At 41.4% G+C, this 23,141-nt stretch overlaps 2 long non-coding RNA genes across 3 annotated transcripts in view; both read right to left on the bottom strand.

Moving 5' to 3' along the window:
• LOC133117869 (uncharacterized) overlaps positions 1-8,526 on the bottom strand; it is a 30,163-nt gene extending 21,637 nt beyond the window's left edge. Inside the window, exons 1-5 of one of the 2 annotated variants that reach the window (XR_009706327.1) lie at positions 8,451-8,526; positions 8,137-8,160; positions 6,337-7,487; positions 5,962-6,078; positions 3,563-3,734 (exon numbers count right to left, since the gene is read on the bottom strand). This is a non-coding gene — a long non-coding RNA (uncharacterized LOC133117869). Of the gene's footprint in view, positions 1-3,562; positions 3,735-5,961; positions 6,079-6,336; positions 7,488-8,136; positions 8,161-8,450 lie in introns of those variants that run through there. The other variant, XR_009706328.1, reaches the window with a different exon arrangement.
• Positions 8,527-16,985: 8,459 nt separating this feature from the next.
• LOC133118379 (uncharacterized) lies at positions 16,986-22,333 on the bottom strand. The gene is made up of 5 exons (XR_009706393.1): positions 22,257-22,333; positions 21,916-21,939; positions 20,075-21,233; positions 19,735-19,854; positions 16,986-17,183 (listed from the first exon to the last, which is right to left on the bottom strand). It is a non-coding gene; the product is annotated as an uncharacterized LOC133118379 (long non-coding RNA).
• Positions 22,334-23,141: the final 808 nt, after the last annotated feature.

Here is a 23,141-nt window from a genome sequence, read left to right as displayed (position 1 = left end):
GTGGTAGTGTGATGGCCTGGGGCTGTTTTGCTGCTTCAGGACCTGGAAGACTTGCTGTGATAAATGGAACCATGAATTCTGCTGTCTCCCAAAAAATCCTGAAGGAGAATGTCCGGCCATCTGTTCGTGACCTCAAGCTGAAACGAACTTGGGTTCTGCAGCAGGACAATAATCCAAAACACACCAGCAAGTCCACCTCTGAATGGCTGAAGAAAAACAAAATGAAGACTTTGGAGTTCCTGACCTGAATCCTATTGAGATGCTGTGGCATGACCTTAAAAAGGCGGTTCATGCTCGAAAACCCTCCAATGCGGCTGAATTACAACAATTCTGCAAAGATGAGTGGGCCAAAATTCCTCCACAGCGCTGTAAGAGACTCATTGCAAGTTATCACAAATGCTTGATTGCAGTTGTTGCTGCTAAGGGTGGCCCAACCAGTTTTTAGGTTTAGGGGGCAATCACTTTTTCACACAGGGCCATGTAGGTTTGGATTTTTTTTCTCCCTTAATAATAAAAATCTTCATTTAAAAAAACAAAAAAAACTGCATTTTGTGTTTACTTGTGTTGTCTGTGACTAATATTTAAATTTGTTTGTGTGTGACAAACATGCAAAAAAATAAGAAATCAGGAAGGGGGCAAACACTTTTTCACACCGCTGTATTTGTGATTCTACACCTACACCCCATTTACTCTTAATTATGTAATTTAGGAAAAGCCAATTGTATGTATTTTGGATTATTAAGCTATTACACCAGATTCTTTGGACATTTTTATGAGTGTTTCATGTCACAAATATCCTAATTTAATTGTAGTATTTTTAACTCCAGGCAGCAGTTATCGCTTGGGGACACATCAAATAATTCAACATTTTGTATCTTGGTAAATATGCACAGCACACAAGGTGATATACTGAACACTGAGTTACACAAAACCTACACAGTATTTCAGAACATTTTACAGTAATGCATGCACGTTCAGAAAGGAACTGTTTATTGCCACAGATTTAAAGCAAAAATATTTGGCAGGTTGAATTACTTGAAAAGCCTTTTCCAAACCCCCATATCTAAAGCAGCGGAAAGGGAGGTATAAATGATATAAATATCATTACCTTCACTCGATTTCTGCCTATACATCCAACCAAACACCATACGTTACACTTGCCTTTCAACACAGGGTTTAAATGCTTGCTATGTTAAAATCTGGTTTTAATAAAACTGGGCTATTTAAAATAGCCATTGTCATATGGTTAAATAACCATGCTGTGAGTACTAAAACTTGACCTTTAGTATTAATATAACATTTGTGTAAATGTAAGCATGAGGTGACATGCAGTCTCTTCAAGAAGCAGATTCTCGGCCCCACCTGCTGGTGGAGAGGACACACGCACCTGGGCTGCATTACTAATCAGCCCAGGAGCTTAAAGTGTGCCTGTCCCCACAGCACGGGGCTGAGACCGGGACATCGCTCCCGAGCGCTGGGTCTGTGCTGAGGTTCTGTTCGTCTTTGTTTACCTTTCAGTTTGTGACACAGAAAGATGCTCCGACCGGTGATCTGGAAAGCCGTTGCTCAGTTTGTTTTTTGTTTTTTTTACTTCAGTTTATTGTGTTAGTTAGTGTTTGTTGTTTTTGCCATCGTTCTAGGGTGATAACTATTTATTTTTTTATTTTGCGTTGGTGTAGGTGCTATTTCTCTCTTTATCCATGCAGTAACCAACCGGGGCAATCCAGAAGGAGTCGCATGGAGTGCGATAAATAGGCTCTTCAGATGTTTATGAGGTTCCAGCTAACCAGGGAAGCTGACTGATACTCTCACTCTTTCACCATTTAGCCTCCCGCTGGGGGTGTGCCTCAGGCACAGTGTCTTGAAGAGGCTAATTGTTGATTGAGGAGCTTTGGGGAGATTTAGGATTTAGGAGTGTATTAGAGAATGTAGAGAAGAAAGGGGTGGGGGTGAAACAGGGTGACAGAGAGAGAGAGAGAGAGACAGCAGGAGAGAGGGAAAGAGAAAGCGAGTGAGAGAACGGGAAACAGCGAGAGAGTGAGAAAGGGGAGGTGGAGAGAGAACGGGCGAGAGAGAGAGAGAGAGGAGGTAGAGATAACGGGAGAGGGAGAGAGAGAGAGAGAGGGGGGAGGTAGAGATAATGGGAGAGGGAGGGAGAGAGAGTAGAGGAGAAGGAGTGCAGAAGGAGACACCGGCTTTTCAGCTCACAGGAGCGGATCTGGGAGTAGGAGCGAGGCTGGCCTGAAGGTTGCTCATTGCATTTGCTCAGACACACACACACATACACAGATACAAACGCCTGCACACACACACACACACACACATACAAACGCTTGCACACACACACACACACACATACATACATACACACACACGCACACACACATACACACAAGCGCCTGCACACACACACACACACATATAAACAAGCACACACACACACACATACACACATATACACACACACACACACGCGCGCACACACACACACACAGGGACAGAGAGCCTGCAGACTACAGCCGGCTGCAGTAATGGGTGAGTGACAGATTGTTTCTCATTCCTGCTTTCTGTCCTTGTGTGTTTTGTCAGCCTGGGCAGCGGACAGGCGGGGGGCGGGTGGAGGATCGTTAAAACATTGCCCCACTGTGTCTTTGGGTGAAATACCGGCGGGCACGTAGGATAACATACATTTCAGCCAGAAGTCAGGCGGGATTCGGGGAGGCAGGACTGTCAGAGCGGGTTTTCCTCTTTAAAGGTCAAATTTCGGTGTGTTCTGGGGATGATTTAATGCATCAAATGAATAAGTAGGTGTGTGGGTGTTCCTAATAAAGTGCTCAGTTTCTTCTCAAATCATCTTGTGTGGCACCAACAATCCACAGTCAAAGTAAATTTGATCACGTATCTTCCCCATTGTGACATTTGGTCTGAACAACAGCTGAACCGCTTGACCACGTCTGCATGCTTTTATGCATTTAGTTGCTGCCACATGATTGGCTGATTAAATATTTATGTTATCAAGCTGGTCTACAGGTCTACCTAATAAACTGCTCACTGAGTGTATATGGAGAAACTATTTCCACGGTGCTGTCTTATTTCTTGTCCTATTCCAGTGCATCTATGTATAGCGCCATACTGCCACCTGCTGGAAGATGGTGGTAGACTACTAACAGTCAGTCCCCTCGCTGTAATGGTTTAAACCGTCCACAAGATAGAGCCACATATACTGTAATTATTCAGAAATCACTGCAAACGTGGTTATGAAGGAACCTTCTAAAAGACGGCCAGTAACACCTCCCATGATCACAGTTTCATTCACGGTAAGTTTAGTTTTTGCTTTAAAGTACAGGTAATTATCAGATTATTCTATATTATTTATTTATATTTATATACTGGATATTATAATTGCAGTTTTAGTGAACTCCTGGAGAGGCAAAGTAGGTGAACTTCAGTGCTGTTTGCACAGATGTCATTGTAATATCTTTGTGGGAACCGACAACAGAAAAATATCAGTTCATCTTTTATTTTTTATTGTAGTTTTTATTGGGGGGGGGGGGGGGGGGGCGGCGGGGGGGGGGGTGCAGAAGGACAACATGTCCCCATTTAAGCCTGCTTCCGTGTTCTCAGCCTGGTCCCGATGTTGTCATCCTGGTCTGTGAGGTCATGCACTTGGTCTGTGAGGTCATGTGCTTGGTCTGTGAGGTCATCCGCTTGGTCTGTGAGGTCATGCGCTTGGTCTGTGTGGGGTTGGATTTTGTCTTGTTAGAGCAGAGGAGGATACAAGCAGCTTTGCAGCTTATATTCCAAAATATTACATACGTCTATTAAATATACAGTCAGGTCCATAAATATTGGGACATCGACACAATTCTCCTCTTTTTGGCTCTATACACCACCACAATGGATTAGAAATGAAACGAACAAGATATGCTTTAACTGCAGACTTTCAGCTTTAATTTGAGGGTATTTACATCCAAATCAGGTGAACGGTGTAGGAATTACAACAGTTTCTATATGTGCCTCCCACTTTTTAAGAGACCAAAAGTACTGGGACAATTGGCTGCTCAGCTGTTCCATGGCCAGGTGTGTGTTATTCCCTCATTATCTCATTTCCAAGGAGCAGATAAAAGGTCTAGAGTTCATTTCAAGTGTGCTATTTGCATTTGGAATCTGTTGCTGTCAACTCTCAATCTGAGATCTAAAGAGCTGTCACTATCAGTGAAGCAAGCCATCATTTGGCTGAAAAATCAAAACAAACCCATCAGAGCGATAGCAAAAACATTAGTTGTGGCCAAATCAACTGTTTGGAACATTCTTAAAAAGAAAGAACGCACCGGTGAGCTCAGCAACACCAAAAGACCCGGAAGACCACGGAAAACAACTGTGGTGAATGACAGAAGAATTCTTTCCCTGGTGAAGAAAAACCCCTTCACCACAGTTGGCCAGATCAAGAACACTCTCCAGGAGGTAGGTGTATGTGTGTCAAAGTCAACAATCAAGAGAAGACTTCACCAGAGTGAATATAGAGGGTTCACCACAAGATTGGTGAGCCTCAAAAACAGGAAGACCAGATTATGCCAAACATCTAAAAAAGCCTTTACAGTTCTGGAACAACATCCTATGGACAGATGAGACAAAGATCAACTTGTACCAGAATGATGGGAAGAGAAGAATTTGGAGAAGGAAAGGAACTGCTCATGATCCAAAACATAACACCTCATCAGTGAAGCATGGTGGTGGTAGTGTCATGGCGTGGGCATGTATGGCTGCCAATGGAACTGGTTCTCTTGTATTTATTGATGATGTGACTGCTGACAAAAGCAGCAGGATGAATTCTGAAGTGTTTCGGGCGATATTATCTGCTCATATTCAGCCAAATGCTTCAGAACTCATTGGACGGCGCTTCACAGTGCTGATGGACAATGACCCGAAGCATACTGCGAAAGCAACCAAAGGGTTTTTTAAGGCAAAGAAGTGAAATGTTATGCAATGGCCAAGTCAATCACCTGACCTGAATCCGATTGAACTTGCATTTCACTTGCTGAAGACAAAACTGAAGGGAAAACGCCCCAAGAACAAGCAGAAACTGAAGACAGTTGCAGTAGAGGCCTGGCAGAGCATCACCAGGGATGAAACCCAGCATCTGGTGATGTCTATGCGTTCCAGACTTCAGGCTGTAATTGACTGCAAAGGATTTTAAAAAGTATTAAAAAGTGAAAGTTTGATTTATGATTGTTAGTTTGTCCCATTACTTTTGGTCCCTTAAAAAGTGGGAGGCACATATACAAACTGTTGTAATTCCTACACCGTTCACCTGATTTGGATGTAAATACCCTCAAATTAAAGCTGAAAGTCTGCAGTTAAAGCACATGTTAGTTTCATTTCAAATCCATTGTGGTGGTGTATAGAGCCAAAAAGATGAGAGTTGTGTCGATGTCCCAATATTTATGGACCTGACTGTATGTCTTAATATTAAATATTAAATTTACATACGTCGCTTTTTACACTCAACAAAAAAGCAACAATAACCTTATTAAATCACAATAAAAAATTGAACTAAGTGTTTTAAATTCCCACACAGTCCCACACAGTGTGGGAGAACAATAGTGTTAGATCAGTGTTTTTTAGACGCAATGTGCATCTTGGTTTGTATCTTCATCAGATACAGTAAATGCCTGTTTTCAATTATTTTAAGTTCTTTCAGATTTTGTTTTGCCGCACTGTCTCCACACACAGTCAACAATTAGAATGTAAGACATCACATAGACATGAGACAATAATATAGAACAATTTAGAATTGACATTGACAGGGTCAAAGAAGAATCATCAGCCCATTATAACTGTGGTCGAAAGGAAACCCAGCATACACTGGGGAGCCAAGGGATAAACCGCTACACTACATTCCATTTACACTATAACTCTTGATTACCGTGGATACGGACTAAAATAAATACACATGATCACCTTTTTCAGGATATTCCACACTTTGTTTTGCAGTTTCTCCTTATTGCTTCTCACAAAAGTGATGTCACTGCCACAAGTTCAGTCACTGGCAAACGCATTGGCTCCATGGAAGTAGATCTGGAATGAATATATGTTTCAGTTAGTCTTCATCATAATGGAACTGAATATATGTTTTAGTTAGTCTTCATCATAATGGAACTGAATATATGTTTCAGTTAGTCTTCATCATAATGGAACTGAATATATGTTTTAGTTAGTCTTCATCATAATGGAACTGAATATATGTTTCAAGTAGTCTTCATCATAATGGAACTGAATATATGTTTCAATTAGTCTTCATCATAATGGATTGATTGGCAGGTGGATTGAACTCACCCAGGCTGTGCTGAAAGTACCCTCTCTCTCTCTCATGCAGGCAAACATGGGGGCAAGTTGTCCTTCTGGAGAAATTCCAGAGGCAGAAATGAATGTGCCAGGGTGTACAACGGCTGGTCTTTTGCAAGTTTTTTCTTTGCCAACTTCTGCTCTTATTAATTTGATGTGAAATTTTGTACAAGCGGTATAAGTGGTTGTTGGCATGGTCACATCTCCAATCAATCACCCACACACCATTCACTCACATTATTTTCACTTTTTACACACTCTTATTTACATGGGCAAGTCGCCAGTTCTTTATTTATTTTTAACATTATTATCATATTTCTTAGAAAATTGATGCAGTCCTAAAGAGTTCGAAATGCTTTACTTTCAAGTTCTTTTTCATTTTTTTAGATAAATAACCATGATGAAATTTGTGTTACTAAACTGATCAGGAGGCTCGGTTTGCTTTGCTTTTTTTGTTTTCTTTTAATATCTTGGTCAATGTCAATAATGTTAATGCACCGTCCAAAATGATGAATAAATCCACGGTACATTCCCACAACTTTGTTTTTGTCGAAAACTGGGGCACCACTATCACCTTCAATTCCATATTTGTTAATTAAAAATTCTGATTTATTTATGTAATTTTTCATTCTTATGGGGGTTTCAATAACATTTGCCTCAATTGAATGAGCTGTTTTTAATGTCCTATATGCATTGAAATGGACTAACTTGTCCTTTTCCGGTTTCCCATCAATTTGATCTAACAGTCCCATATTCCAAGGGATAAAACTATCTTTTGGTAACTCAAGTAATGCATAATCAATTTCACCGCAAGAGAAAATGGGTGGTTGACGAATTTTGTAAATTAAGATATCATGTTTAGATTGAAAGAAGGCATATATATTGCTGTCACTACCAATTGAGTGGTACGTTGTCAAAATATACTTTTTAGTTGAATATGCAAAAAAACATTGTGATGTACATAGTGATTCCTCTTTTTGTGTTACAATATACCCAAAATGTTCAAAATCCTTCTGAATATTTAAATGATGTTCAATGTTAATACTATTAATAGTATCCTTGCTACAGTTATATATAAAACATGATGATTCAGGATCATCAAAATTCCGTTTTACGAACAGATGAAAATCCTTGTCTTGAACCTTAAAAAAAAACACACACGAAAAAACAAATAAATCAGTGAGATTTGTTTCCTACACAATGCATTAAACATACAAACATATGGTTTATGTATTAATACATTATCATGAGAATAAATTAAATATGGTTCAGTTCACATTAATCTACATTTAATAAATAAATAGATTTGCATGCATCTATTTTATGGGAGTATAATCAACCCTTTTCACATAAATCCTAAATGTGTTCCTACAGCTACGTAGGCTAATGAGGCTAATAAGTGCCATACGCGCCACAATGTGAAAGAGTGCCAGAATTTTACATGTAAGGTCTAAACATCGAACATTGAAGGTATCTGGTGAGCTGAAATGAGAGCGAGTAGCCGGTGTGACAAATGCATGACTGCGGAAATGTCGATCGCCACAAACGGCTGATTATGATTATGCCTAATCTCCACCCCATACACTACATACTGCCCCTATGCAAGGGACGCAGGCTGAAAATTGCCCGCATCTAAATTAATTTGCTACATTTTCAAGTAAATCTGGTAAAAAGTACATTTCTACAGTTCTTAGATATTGAGCATTAAAAAACTATGAAGATTTGTTTAAACTTTCATACTATAAAAAGCAAACGGCCAACTTTCAATTTCTCTTCACATTAATTACTTACCAGGTTGGACACGGTGACCTCAGTCTTTAAACATAAAGTCAAAGAATGATTGAGATTAGTCTACAGCCTACAACAACTTTTATTCGGTTATGAATCCAACATGTAGGGCCAGTTTCACAGACAGTGATTGAGCCTAGTCTTGTCCATACAAAACTGAATTTAGTCCATGACTCAGCCTTATCTTTGTCTGTGAAACTGGCCCTAAATAATTTCAGTTAGCATATTATCTTAAAGATAGAAATAGTATTTGAAAAGTGTAATATCAATACAATATGAAGTTATATAAAACCTTTACATGCAGCAACTTTACTTACCATTTCTGCCTCTGCCCCGTGAATTTCTGAGAGTTTAATGGGAGGGAGTGCGTTTATCTGCTCACTGGAACAATGCAGAGAGGTGGAGACTGAACTCACACCAATGAACAACCTCTCGAGACCAACCACATCCGTTCCATTCCGTTTGCATTTACATTTACATTGTAAATGTACTTCTGCTTTTGGTTTTAGCAACACTGAACATGGACAATGCTTGACTGGGACAAGAGTTAATGAATTTAACAACAACCATTGGTTCTCGGATTTGACTTGTCATAAACGTGTTAACATTTTTGCTACTGTACATCATGATAATGAAAAACAATGTGCCCATATAAAACTTAAATAGGCAGTTACTGTAGATGGAATTCATATCCAAATAATATAATGTATCATAATGTAATATAAGCATTTGCCAGACACTCATATTGTACCCGCCCCTCCCCCTTCCAGTGTAAAATGGGTGTGCACACAAGCCCGTATGTGCAACATATCAGGCGTATCACTGCCCAGACTTGCCAGACGGGAAACCGAATAGAGTGACGCTATGGAAATTTGCTTTGCGGTTTCCATTGAAACAAAGATTCTATATGATATGTGTCAAGCCTTGTTTATGAAGTTCAGCGGTATAGCGAGTAGGGTTGGAAGAAGTGCTGTGCCTGAACTATCTGAGCCATTGGACTGCAGAGAAGTTTTCATGTTGGTAGTGTTTGAAAACTTTAAAAATGTCTTCATCCTTCCTTGTCCCCTTGCGAGGGGATAATTGGTTACCATGACAGGGAATATTCAAATTGTTTAGTAAAGAAAAGAAAACATGTTTCTCCTCATTCGTCCACTTCAGAAACGGATGCGATGATTTTGGTGTGCCAGCACACCTATTGAATTGAGATTTGGGGACTGTGCAGGGCAACTGAAGTCACTGTCATGTTCGTGGAACTGGCCTGAGAAGATGAGTGCTTTGTAACATGGCTCATTCTCCTGCAGGAAGCATCCATTTTAAAAAGGGTAGAGTGTAGCCAGAAAGGGATGCACATGGTCAGCAACAATGCTTATCTAGGCTGTGACATTCTGATGATGCTCATTTGGTATTAAGGGGCCAAACGTGTACCAAGAAAACATTCCCCACACCGTTACACCGCCACCACCACCACTCAGACCCAAGGCAGGATGGACCCATTAATTATTGCTGGTTACACTAAGTTCTGCCCCAACCATCTGCCTGTCACAGTGGCAGGCAGAATTTCTCCCTCTTTCATTCAAACATTTTTTTATTTAAAAGTGTGGCCTATTCTTTTCAATTATTCAAACAATAAGCCCTCTATTGTAATTTATATTCTATTATGTGACTAGTACGAACAATGCTTGTCCCTCAACAAAGGACACTGGTTGGTCGGCTAGCGTTATCGTCAAGTGTAACAATGTCCTTGTCAGGTACACCTTTAATGTATTTTTTCAGTCTCTTCCACTTACCCAAACCTAACGAAAGCCAGCTAGACCTGTCTTGTGTGATCAACTGATCCAACTTGTGTGAATTTTATCACGGAAACTCATAGCGTGACCAAGTAGTGTGTATGGCCCCCACGTGCCTGTACGCACTCCCGACAACGTCTGGGCATACTCCTGAGTTGGCGGATGGTGTCCTGGGGGGATCTCCTCCCAGACCTGGATCAGGGCATCAGTGAGCTCCTGGACAGTCTGTGGCGGTACTTGGCGGTCTGACAATCGGTCTTGTACTTGGCGGTACTTGGTGGTCTTACAGGAGTCAGGGTACCGTTGGCTATGACATGGAGGTCTGACCCTCCAACGATATGCCTCCCCAGGCCATCACTGACCCACCACCATCATTTAGTTAATTGGTTCGCATATTTAAGCCTGCCTGTTTTGTTCTTTCATCGCTAGTATGACATAATAGCAGTTTCTGAAGTAATGAAACTTTTTTTTGGCAGGAACTTGTTGTGTTATGACTGTAAAAGGCCCTACTTTCTATTTCCATTCTTCATGTAAATGCTGGTCAAACCAGTTGTCTGGTTTGTCTCTCTCAAGTGGCTTTTTTCATACTTTATGTTGTAATTACTAAATAAGTTGGCCTCTGCTCTCTCCTTCACTAACATTCTTAGATTTTAAGTATTTAATATATTTGAATATAGAATACCAAATCCCAGGTCTCCACTTTGCTACTGTGCCTGGGTCGAGAACAAATGCTGTATATGTTTGGATCATGACATAATAATAAAAGGCTAACATGGGAAGGAATTTGGTCTTTAAGATAACTTTTTTGTGCTCTATCTCCACAATGCTGTTTAATTGTCCCCATTCACCCATGTATTTATAAATTCTGAGGTTTACTGATAGTTTAATATTTATATGATTTTTACATTTACCGTGTTCTTAGCTTGCTGTTTGGCTGTTCATCTGCTTTAGTTGTAATTTGGTTACATCTTCAACCCAGAGACCACTGCTAGTCAGAATGTAGTCACTCCTAGAATCAGTGGTAGTGACTTCACCCCAAAATGAAAAGGGAAACAGAAACCTAAAAACCCAACCCAGGCACTGTATGGGTTTTTGTAGCTCAACGTTGAGTATATGCCCTGGTATGCTGTGCATATTTACTCAGACAAGAAATGTGGAATTATTTGATATCCCAGCTGCCTTGAGTTAAAAATACTACAATTAAACTAATCGCTAAATTATTATTTAGCTTTCTGGAAAAGGAACCTGAAATAACATGCAGTAATTTACACCTGCAGCTGACTGAGCAAAACGGACTTTTGCTGTCATCCAGTGGATAGAATTATAGCTGCAGTCAAACTATTTATTTGTAGTGGTCTCACCTCATTAAGCAGAAATTTGAAGATGAGATTAATAGATTTGCCTTCAAATTCATCTTTTGAAGACCAGGTTTTTTGGATAAAAACTCCATTGCTTTAAATTGGCAATAGTGATTGTTGCATCAGTATTCAGTTAAGAACAGTGTAATCAAATACAGTATTTGTGATTTTACACCTATAGATTTTCACTTTATTGTACGTAATTTAGTAAGATGAAGAATCATAATTTCATAATGATATCATAGAAAATGGCATTTGATATTCCCCCGTTTACTCTTAATTATGAAATTTAGGAAAAGCCAATTGTATGTATTTTGGATTATTAAGATATTACACCAGATTATTTGGACATTTTATGAGTGTTTCATGTCACAAATATCCTAATTTAATTGTAGTATTTTTAACTCAAGGCAGCCGTTATCACTTGGGGACACATCAAATAGTTACACAAAACCTACACAGTATTTCAGAACATTTTACAGTAAATGCATGCACATTCAGAAAGGAACTGTTTATTTCCACAGATTTAAAGCAAAAATATTTGTCAGGTTGAATTACTTGTAAAGCCTTTTCCAAACCCCCATATCTAAAGCAGCTGAAAGGGAGGTATTTGATATAAATATCATAAATATCATTACCTTCACTTGATTTCTGCCTATACATGTACATAAATACCTTATTTCACATTTTTGTCAGTACAATTTTGTCACAAAGAGTTTCATTATCGAACCCAAACCCTTCTGTCCCCTTATGTTTTGATGTTAATATTGTCAGTCATATCCCTTGCGTTATGTGCAGCAGCAGAATTTAGATAAAACTTAGCTAAAACTTGTTTAAGCTGCTGCAGTATTGAATTTATGTCCTCATAGGTCATGGCTGGAACTATATGAGAGATTTCTGACTTCAGAGAGCCTTGGTCTCTGTCTACATTACATTACATTATTGGCATTTGGCAGACGCTCTTATCCAGAGCGACGTACAACAAAGTGCATACCCATAACCAGGGATAAGTTCGCTGAAAGACCCTAGAGGGAAGTATAATTTCAACTGCTACCTGCACAACAAAGATAAGGACGAGGGCCAATTTTTTTTTTTTTTTTTGAACAAAGAAACAAACAACAGAGCAAAAGTGACCAAAGTTCACTATCCAAACACTGCTTACCTAGCTAACTAAAAAATACCGATACACAAAGTAAGTCACAGAGACAACAATTAAGGTTCACAGGGAGGTAGGGAGGGATGGGGAGAGGTGCTGCTTGAAGAGGTGTGTCTTCAGCTTGCGCTTGAAGGTGGGGAGAGATTCTTCAGTTCTGACCTAAACGGGGAGTTTGTTCCACCACCGTGGAGCCAGAACAGACAGTAGGGGTGAGCGTGAGGTGGAGGTTCGGAGAGGGGGAGGTGCCAAGCGGCCTGTGGAGGCTGAACGAAGAGGTCTGGCAGGGGTGTAGGGTCTGATGATTGTTTGTAGATAAGCTGGGGAAGACCCCTTAACTGCTTGGAAGGCTAACACCAATGTTTTGAATTTGATGCGAGCCATGACAGGCAGCCAGTGGAGGGAAGTAAGCAGGGGGGTGACGTGTGAGTATTTGGGAAGATTGAAGACCAGACGAGCTGCTGCATTCTGGATAAGTTGGAGGGGTCTGATGGCGGACGCTGGGAGGCCAGCCAAGAGGGAATTGCAGTAGTCCAGGCGGGACAGAACCATCGCTTGGACCAGGAGCTGGGTCGAGTAGGGGGTGAGAAAGGAGCGGATTCTCCGTATGTTGTATAGGAAGAACCTGCAAGACCGGGTCACCGCCGCAATGTTATCGGAAAGGGACAGTCTGCTGTCCATCACCACGCCAAGGTTTCTTGCACTGGGTGATGGTGTGAGTGTGGTATCCCCGAGGGAAATGGAGAGATCCAGATGAGGAGAGGTATTAGCAGGGATGAGTATCATTTCAGTCTTGCCTGGGTTGAGCTTTAGATGGTGGACGTCCATCCAGCTCTGGAAGTCCCTCAGGCAAGCAGAGATACAGGCTGAAACCTGCGTATCAGACGGCGGGAAAGAGACGAAGAGTTGGGTATCGTCCGCGTAGCAGTGGGAAGATAGCCCATGTGCAGTGATCGCAGGGCCAAGGGAGCGAGTGTAAAGAGAAAAAAGAAGCAGGCCTAGGACTGAGCCCTGGGGAACTCCTGTGGCGAGGGGCCGATGTGTCGATACCGAACCAGCCCAGGCAACCTGGAAGGAGCGACCAGAGAGGTAGGACTCAATCCAGTCCAGGGCTGTGCCACAGATGCCCGTTGCTGACAGGGCAGACAGGAGGATGGAGTGATCCAGAGTGTCGAAGGCAGCAGAGAGATCTAGAAGAATGAGGACAGAGGAGAGGGAGGCTGCTCGTGCAGCATGGAGTGACTCACTGACGGAGAGGAGCGCAATCTCTGTCGAGTGGCCTGATCTGAAGCCAGACTGATGGGGCTCTAGCAGGTTGTTGGAAAAGAAAGAAGAAAGTTGAGTAGAAGCGGCTCGTTCTATAGTTTTAGAAAGGAAAGTTCTGGATGATGGAGGGATCCAGAGTAGGCTTTTTTAGCAGCGGAGTGATGTGGGCCCTCTTGGAGGATGCCGGAAAACAGCCGGAAGACAGGGAGGAGTTGACAAGGGAGGTGACAAATGGGAGAATGTCAGGTGTGATAGTTTGGAGAAGAGAAGAGGGGATAGGGTCAATGGCACAGGTTATAGGGCGGTGGGAGAGCAGGAGTTGAGAAACATCAGAGTCTGTAAGGGGGGAGAAAGTGGAAAAGGAAGGGATGGGCCTAGAGGGGGGGAAGGGCACAGTGAGGGGGGCGGTGGTTGTAAAGGATCTGCGGATGACTGTGACCTTCTCATCGAAGAAATCAGCAAAGTCATCAGCAGCAAAGGAGGACTGAGGAGGAGGAGGCGGTGTGTTGAGGAGAGAGGAGAAAATAGAGAAAAGTTTCCGGGGGTTAGAAGCGGAGTTCTGAATTTGTGTTTGATAGTATTTTCCTTTGGCGGCAGTGACAGCGGAAGAGAATGCCGCCAGGAGAGACTGGTAAGTCGTGAGGTCTGAAGCGTCTCTGGATTTCCTCCACTTCCTCGCCGCTGCGCGGAGGCTGGCCCTGGAGGTATGGAGGGTGTCAGATATCCAAGGGGACGGGGGGGATGTGCGAGGCGGCTTTGAGACAGGGGGACAGAGGGAGTCAAAGGCGGAGGAGAGAGATGAAAGGAGGGTGGCAGATGCAGAGTCAGGGGGGAGTTTGGAGAAGGATTCGAGAGGGGGGAGTGAGGCGGTGACAGTGGTGGCAAAGGAAGAGGGTGAGAGGGAACGGAGGTTACGGCAGGCTGAGGAAGGGTAGGTGGGAGGAGGGGGAGGAGGATGGGGAGGAAGAGGGAGGGAGAATGAGATGAAGTGGTGATCAGATGTATGCAGAGGGGTAACCGTGAAATCAGAGCATGAGCAGTTCCTCACAAAGACAAGGTCTAGGACATTGCCTGCCTTGTGGGTTGGAGGAGAGTGTTGCAGGGAGAGGCCGAAGGAGTGGACTAGCGGTAGGAAGGCAGCAGCCTAGGAGGCTTCAAGGTGGATGTTGAAGTCTCCAAGGAGAATCAGCAGGGTGCCATCCTCAGGGAAGGAGCTGAGAAGGGTGTCTAGCTCATCAAGGAAGCTTCCCAGGGGCCCTGGAGGGCGATAGATAACTGTAATAAAAAGGTTAGTAGGGTAGGATACTGCAACAGAATGGAATTCAAAAGTGGATATGGACAGGTCAGAGAGGGGGAGAACAGAGAATTTCCACGAGGGGGAAATTAAAAGACCAGTACCACCGCCACGGCCGGAAGGCCGGGGAGTGTGCGAGAAGGAGAAGGAGGATGAGAGGGCAGCGGGAGTGGCGGTGTTGTCAGGTGTGATCCAGGTCTCAGTTAGGGCAAGGAATTGTAGGGACTGGAGGGAGGCATATGCAGGGATGAAGTCAGCCTTCCGAGTGGCAGACTGGCAGTTCCATAGTCCCCCTGTGACAGCAAAGTCCTTACAGGGGGTCAGCGGGGGGTAGCTGAGGTTAGAGGGGTTCTGGTGCCGTGGAGGCCCACGTCGCAGGGGGTGTCTTTGGGGGAGAGAGCACACTGGGATGGGGTGAAACATAACAAACTGGGACGGAGCGACGCTGGCGACGCTAGCAGCACCAATCTTACCACAGTTGTGGCAAGTATCTCTCGACATCTTATGACCCTCCTTTGTGATGACAGCTGAAACCTTTTCATTAATGGGGGCATTTACAGATTTTTATTCAGCCAAACTTGTCCTCAGTGATGCTAACTGTTGCCACAGAGAGAGAGAGAGAGAGAGAGAGAGAGAGAGAGAGAGAGAGAGAGAGATGAGATGAAGGTGATGGAGAAGCAGAGGGCAGGAGCAATTGAGGCAGTGAGAGACTTCAGAGATATGATGCCAATCTGGTGCATGTCCCAGTGGAGAGGACTGCAGCCCGTCTGTACACAGTCCGATCATTCCTACTACAGTCCTAAACCCTGTATAAACTGTGGCCTCAGCTTTCTGTTCTTGGCTGACAGAAGAGGAACCCGACGTGGTCTTCTGCTGCTGTAGCCCATCTGCCTCAAGGTTCGGCCTGTCGTGCATTCTGAGATGCTTTTCTGCTACCCACAAGTGTACAGAGTGGTTATCTGAGTTACTGTAGGCTTTCTGTCAGCTCAAACCGGTCTGGCTATTCTCCGTTGACCTCTCACGTCAAAAAGACGTTTCTGTCCACAGAACCACATTTTTTTCTTTTTGGCACCATTTTGAGTGAACTTGTGCATGAAAATCCCTGAGGACCAGCAGTTCCAGAAACACTCAAACCAGCCTGTCTGGCATCAACAATCTTGCCACGGTCGAAATCACTGAGGTTTAAATTTTTTCTGATGGTTGATGTGAACATTAATTGAAGCTCCTGACCCATATCTGCATGATTTAATGCATCAAATGAATAAGTAGGTGTGTAGGTGTTCCTAATAAAGTTTCTTCTCAAATCATCTTGTGTGGCACCAACAATCCACGGTCCAACTCAATTTGATCACATATCTTCCCCATTCTGACATTTGGTCTGAACAACAGCTGAACCGCTTGACCACATCTGCATGCTTTTATGCATTTAGTTGCTGCCACATGATTGGCTGATTAAATATTTATGTTATCAAGCTGGTCTACAGGTCTACCTAATAAACTGCTCACTGAGTGTATATGGAGAAACTATTTCCACGGTGCTGTCTTATTTCTTGTCCTATTCCAGTGCATCTATGTATAGCGCCATACTGCCACCTGCTGGAAGATGGTGGTAGACTACTAACAGTCAGTCCCCTTGCTGTAATGGTTTAAACAGTCCACAAGATAGAGCCACATATACTGTAATTATTCAGAAATCACTGCAAACGTGGTTATGAAGGAACCTTTTAAAAGACGGCCAGTAACACCTCCCATGATCACAGTTTCATTCACGGTAAGTTTAGTTTTTGCTTTAAAGTACAGGTAATTTTCAGATTATTCTATATTATTTATTGATATTTATATACTGGATATTATAATTGCAGTTTTAGTGTACTCCTGGAGAGGCAAAGTCGGTGAACTTCAGTGCTGTTTGCACAGATGTCATTGTAATATCTTTGTGGGAACCGACAACAAAAAAATATCAGTTCATTGATAAAATAAAAACACACATGGTCTTTTATTTTTTGTTGTAGTTTTTATTGGGGGGGGGGGGGGTGCAGAAGGACAACATATCCCCATTTAAGCCTGCTTCCGTGTTCTCAGCCTGGTCCCGATGTTGTCATCCTGGTCTGTGAGGTCATGCACTTGGTCTGTGAGGTCATGCGCTTGGTCTGTGAGGTCATCCGCTTGGTCTGTGAGGTCATGCGCTTGGTCTGTGTGGGGTTGGATTTTGTCTTGTTAGAGCAGAGGAGGATACAAGCAGTTTTGCAGCTTATATTCCAAAATATTACATACGTCTATTAAATATACAGTCAGGTCCATAAATATTGGGACATTGACACAATTCTCCTCTTTTTGGCTCTATACACCACCACAATGGATTAGAAATGAAACGAACAAGATATGCTTTAACTGCAGACTTTCAGCTTTAATTTGAGGGTATTTACATCCAAATCAGGTGAACGGTGTAGGAATTGCAACAGTTTCTATATGTGCCTCCCACTTTTTAAGAGACCAAAAGTACTGGGACAATTGGCTGCTCAGCTGTTCCATGGCCAGGTGTGTGTTATTCCCTCATTATCTCATTTCCAAGGAGCAGATAAAAGGTCTAGAGTTCATTTCAAGTGTGCTATTTGCATTTGGAATCTGTTGCTGTCAACTCTCAATCTGAGATCTAAAGAGCTGTCACTATCAGTGAAGCAAGCCATCATTTGGCTGAAAAATCAAAACAAACCCATCAGAGCGATAGCAAAAACATTAGTTGTGGCCAAATCAACTGTTTGGAACATTCTTAAAAAGAAAGAACGCATCGGTGAGCTCAGCAACACCAAAAGACCCGGAAGACCACGGAAAACAACTGTGGTGAATGACAGAAGAATTCTTTCCCTGGTGAAGAAAAACCCCTTCACCACAGTTGGCCAGATCAAGAACACTCTCCAGGAGGTAGGTGTATGTGTGTCAAAGTCAACAATCAAGAGAAGACTTCACCAGAGTGAATATAGAGGGTTCACCACAAGATTGGTGAGCCTCAAAAACAGGAAGACCAGATTAGTGTTTGCCAAACATCTAAAAAAGCCTTTACAGTTCTGGAACAACATCCTATGGACAGATGAGACAAAGATCAACTTGTACCAGAATGATGGGAAGAGAAGAGTATGGAGAAGGAAAGGAACTGCTCATGATCCAAAACATATCACCTCATCAGTGAAGCATGGTGGTGGTAGTGTCATGGCGTGGGCATGTATGGCTGCCAATGGAACTGGTTCTCTTGTATTTATTGATGATGTGACTGCTGACAAAAGCAGCAGGATGAATTCTGAAGTGTTTCGGGCGATATTATCTGCTCATATTCAGCCAAATGCTTCAGAACTCATTGGACGGCGCTTCACAGTGCAGATGGACAATGACCCGAAGCATACTGCAAAAGCAACCAAAGAGTTTTTTAAGGCAAAGAAGTGGAATGTTATGCAATGGCCAAGTCAATCACCTGACCTGAATCCGATTGAACATGCATTTCACTTGCTGAAGACAAAACCGAAGGGAAAATGCCCCAAGAACAAGCAGAAACTGAAGACAGTTGGCCTGGCAGAGCATCACTAGGGATGAAACCCAGCATCTGGTGATGTCTATGCGTTCCAGACTTCAGGCTGTAATTGACTGCAAAGGATTTGCAACCAAGTATTAAAAAGTGAAAGTTTGATTTATGATTGTTAGTTTGTCCCATTACTTTTGGTCCCTTAAAAAGTGGGAGGCACACATACAAACTGTTTTAATCAAATTAAAGCTGAAAGTCTGCAGTTAAAGCACATGTTCGTTTCATTTCAAATCCATTGTGGTGGTGTATAGAGCCAAAAAGATGAGAATTGTGTCGATGTCCCAATATTTATGGACCTGACTGTATGTCTTAATATTAAATATTAAATTTACATACGTCGCTTTTTACACTCAACAAAAAAGCAACAATAACCTTATTAAATCACAATAAAAAATTGAACTAAGTGTTTTAAATTCCCACACAGTGTGGTAGAACAATAGTGTTAGATCAGTGTTTTTCAGACGCAATGTGCATCTTGGTTTGTATCTTTATCAGATACAGTAAATGCCTGTTTTCAATTATTTTAAGTTCTTTCAGATTTTGTTTTGCCGCACTGTCTCCACACACAGTCAACAATTAGAATGTAAGACATCACATAGACATGAGACAATAATATAGAACAATTTAGAATTGACATTGACAGGGTCAAAGAAGAATCATCAGCCCATTATAACTGTGGTCGAAAGGAAACCCAGCAGACACTGGGGGGCCAAGGGATAAACCGCTACACTACATTTAATTTACACTGTAACTCTTGAGGCAGCATGGATGGTGCAGTGGGTAGCACTGCCGCCTCACAGCAAGGAGGTCCTGGGCTCGAATCCCCGTCGGCCGGGGCCTCTCTGTGTGGAGTTCTCCATGTGTTTGCGTGTGTTTCCTCCGGGTACTCTGGTTTCTTCCCACAGTCCAAAGACATGCACGTTAGGCTGATTGGAGAGTCTAAATTGCCCATCGGTATGAGTGTGTGAGTGAATGAATGGTGTGTGTGCCCTGCGATGGACTGGCGACCTGTCCAGGGTGTATTCCTGCCTTTCGCCCAATGTATGCTGGGATAGGCTCCAGTCCCCCTGCGACCCTATTCAGGATAAGCGGGTTAAGATAATGGATGGACGGATGGATGTAACTCTTGATTACCGTGGATACGGACAAAAATAAATACACATGATCACCTTTTTCAGGATATTCCACACTTTGTTTTGCAGTTTCTCCTTATTGCTTCTCACAAATGTGATGTCACTGCCACAAGTTCAGTCCTCACAGGCAAACGCATTGGCTCCATGGAAGTAGATCTGGAATTAATATATGTTTAGATTAGTCTTCATCATAATGGAACTGAATATATGTTTTAGTTAGTCTTCATCATAATGGAACTGAATATATGTTTCAGTTAGTCTTCATCATAATGGAACTGAATATATGTTTCAAGTAGTCTTCATCATAATGGAACTGAATATATGTTTCAGTTAGTCTTCATCATAATGGATTGATTGGCAGGTGGAGTGAACTCACCCAGGCTGTGCTGAAATTACTCGTGGGGGCAAGTTGTCCTTCTGGAGAAATCCCAGAGGCAGAGGTGACTGTGCCAGGGTGTACAACAACGGCTGATCTTTTGCAGGTTTTTTTTTTGTTTTGTTTTTTTCAATTTCGTATTTATTTGAGGTGACATTTAGTATAAGCACCAACTACTCTCGCAGACTGGTGGAGTGTAATTGAAGATGTTACTGTGCTCAAGTACCAGAGCAAATTAAGGTTGGATTAAAAACCAGCACACAGACCAGCCCTTATATAACATTATTATCTTATGTAATCATATTCTATTATCTTATAATATATCTGTATATAAAAATAATATATCTTATTTCTATATTTTTTTTCGAAATTTGGTGCAGTTCGAAAGAGCTAAAAATGCTTTTTGGAAGTTCTTAAAGTTTTTTTCACTGAACGGCTGTTTTATTTTAATATCTTGGACAATGTAAATAATGTTAGCACACAATCCAAAATGACGTTGTCCTCCATGAATACCCCCACGGTACATTCCGCGCAATCCCCAGTCTTTATCTAAAACTGGGGCACCACTATCACCTTTAATTCCAGATTTGTCAATTAAAAATTCTGATTCATTTACATAATTTTTCATGTCTATGGGGGTTTCAATGACATTTGCCTCAATTGAATGAGCTGTTTTTTCTATTGTCCTATTTGTAATTATATGGACTAACTTGTCCATTTCCGGTTTCCCGACAATTTTATCTACAAATCCCGTTTTCCATGGGATTAAACTATATTTTGGTAACTTAAATAATGCATAATCAATTTCACGATTAGAGATAATGGGTGATGGAGGAATTTTGTAAATTAAGATATAATGTTTTGAATGAAAGAAGGCATATATGAAACTGACGTCACTCGCAACTGAGTGGTACGTTGTCAAAATAGATTTTTTAGTTGCAGATGCAAGAAAACATTGTGATGTTCTGAACCAAGTATCACCTTCTGGTGTTTTTCTTATTATTGCAATATACCCAACACGTTGAAAATCCTCCTGAATATTAAAATGATTTATAATATTAATACTTTTAATAGTACCCTTTCTACGTTTATATATAATACATGATTTAGGACAATTATCAATAAGTCCTAATAATTTAATAAAATCTTCGTCTTCAACCTAAAAAATAAGAAAAGAAATCAGTGAGATTTTTTTCCGACACGATGCATTAAACATACAAACATATGGTTTAATTGTGTATTAATACATTATCTTGAGAATAAATGAAATATGGTTCAGTTCACAGTAATCTACATTTAATAGATAAATAGATTTGCATACATGTATTTTAAGGGAATATAATCAAGCCTTTTCACATAAATCCTAAACGTTTTCCTACTGCTACGTAGGCTAATCAGGCTAATAAGTGCCATATGCGCCGCTAGAGTGCCAGAATTTTACTTGTAAGGTCTAAACATTGAACATTGAACATTGAACAGTGAGTGAGATTGCACTCAGATTTAGTCATTATTTAAATGGTATTAGGTATCCGGTGAGCAGAAATGAGAGCGAGTATCCGGTGTGACAAATGCATGACTGCGGAAATGTCGATCGCCACAAACGGCTGATTATGATTATGCCTAATCTCCACCACATGCACTACATCCTGCCCCTATGCAAGGAACGCAGGCTGAAAATCGCCCGCAACTAAATAAATTTTGAAGTAAAATCTGGTAAAGAGTACATTTCTACAGTTCTTCGATATTGAGCATAAAAAAACTATGAAGAATTGTTTAAACTTTGATACTATAAAAAACAAAAATGTTATTATTTTCAGTTTATCTTCACATTAATTACTTACCATGCTGGACCCGCTGATTCCAGTCTTTAAAATTAAAGTCAAAGAATGATTCAGATTAGGCTATAGCCAACAACAACTTTTATTTGGTTATGAATCCAACATAAAGGGCCAGTTTCACAGACAGTGATTGAGCCTAATCTTAGATTAATTCTATTTTGAATGGGAATTGTCCATACAAAACTGAATTTAGTCCATGACTAAGCCTTATCTTTGTCTGTGAAACTGGCCCTAAATAATTTCAGTTAGCATATTATCTTAAAGATAGGAATAGTATTTGAAAAGTGTAATAACAATACAATATAAAGTTATATAAAACCTTTACATGCAGCAACTTTACTTACCATTTCTGCCTCTGCCCCGTGCATTTCCCAGAGTTTAGTAGGGGGGGGAGCGTATTTATCTGCTCACTGGAACAATGCAGAGCGGTGGAGACTGAACTCACTGAATGAACCAATGAACAACCTCTCGAGACCAACCACATCCGTTCCACTCTGTTTACATTTTCATTGTAAATGTACTCTGTTGGAGTGGAAGTGCTTCTGCTTTTGGTTTTAGCAACACTGAACATGGACAATACTTGACTGGGACAAGAGTTAATGAATTAAACAACAGCCATTGGTTCTCAGATTTGATTTGTCATAAACGTTGACATTTTTGCTACTGTACATCATGATAATGAAAAACAATGTGCCCATATAAAACTTCAACATAGCTCCTCAGAAATACCAGCTGCTCTCTGTCCTGCCCCAATGATTTATCGTTGTGTGTATGCTATTTTCAAAAAATAAATGTTTTCTTTAAACATGGTGTTTGTTTTGTCAGCTTCATCTTAAGAAAGTAATTGCTCTTATCACATTGTACAGGCATACAAACTGCCCTCAACAAATGTGTTCTTGTCAAAAATAATTGACGTGACATGTTACATCAAACGCTCAAAAATAACTGACATTTTGCATCATAGGCTTTTCTTAAACATAAATGTTCTTATCGCATTGTACAGGCATACAGCTGTTCTGCAAACTGTCCTTGCCAAAGTTAGCCCACCCCCACCACACAATTGAAACATGCATTCCATCTCAAATCAAATCTCTCACTTTCGGTTTCTGTTTCCTGTTAATGCTAGTCAAATCTGTTGTGCAGACATTTATTGTACCTTATTTTATTATATTATATACACTCAGTGAGCACTTTATTAGGTATTTATTAGACTTATGATGTGTTCAGAG

Source organism: Conger conger, chromosome 18 (assembly GCF_963514075.1).
Source record: "Conger conger chromosome 18, fConCon1.1, whole genome shotgun sequence".
NCBI lineage: Eukaryota > Metazoa > Chordata > Actinopteri > Anguilliformes > Congridae > Conger > Conger conger.
The sequence above is the reverse complement of the archived record's forward strand: the minus strand, read 5'-3'. Positions and strand labels throughout refer to the sequence as shown.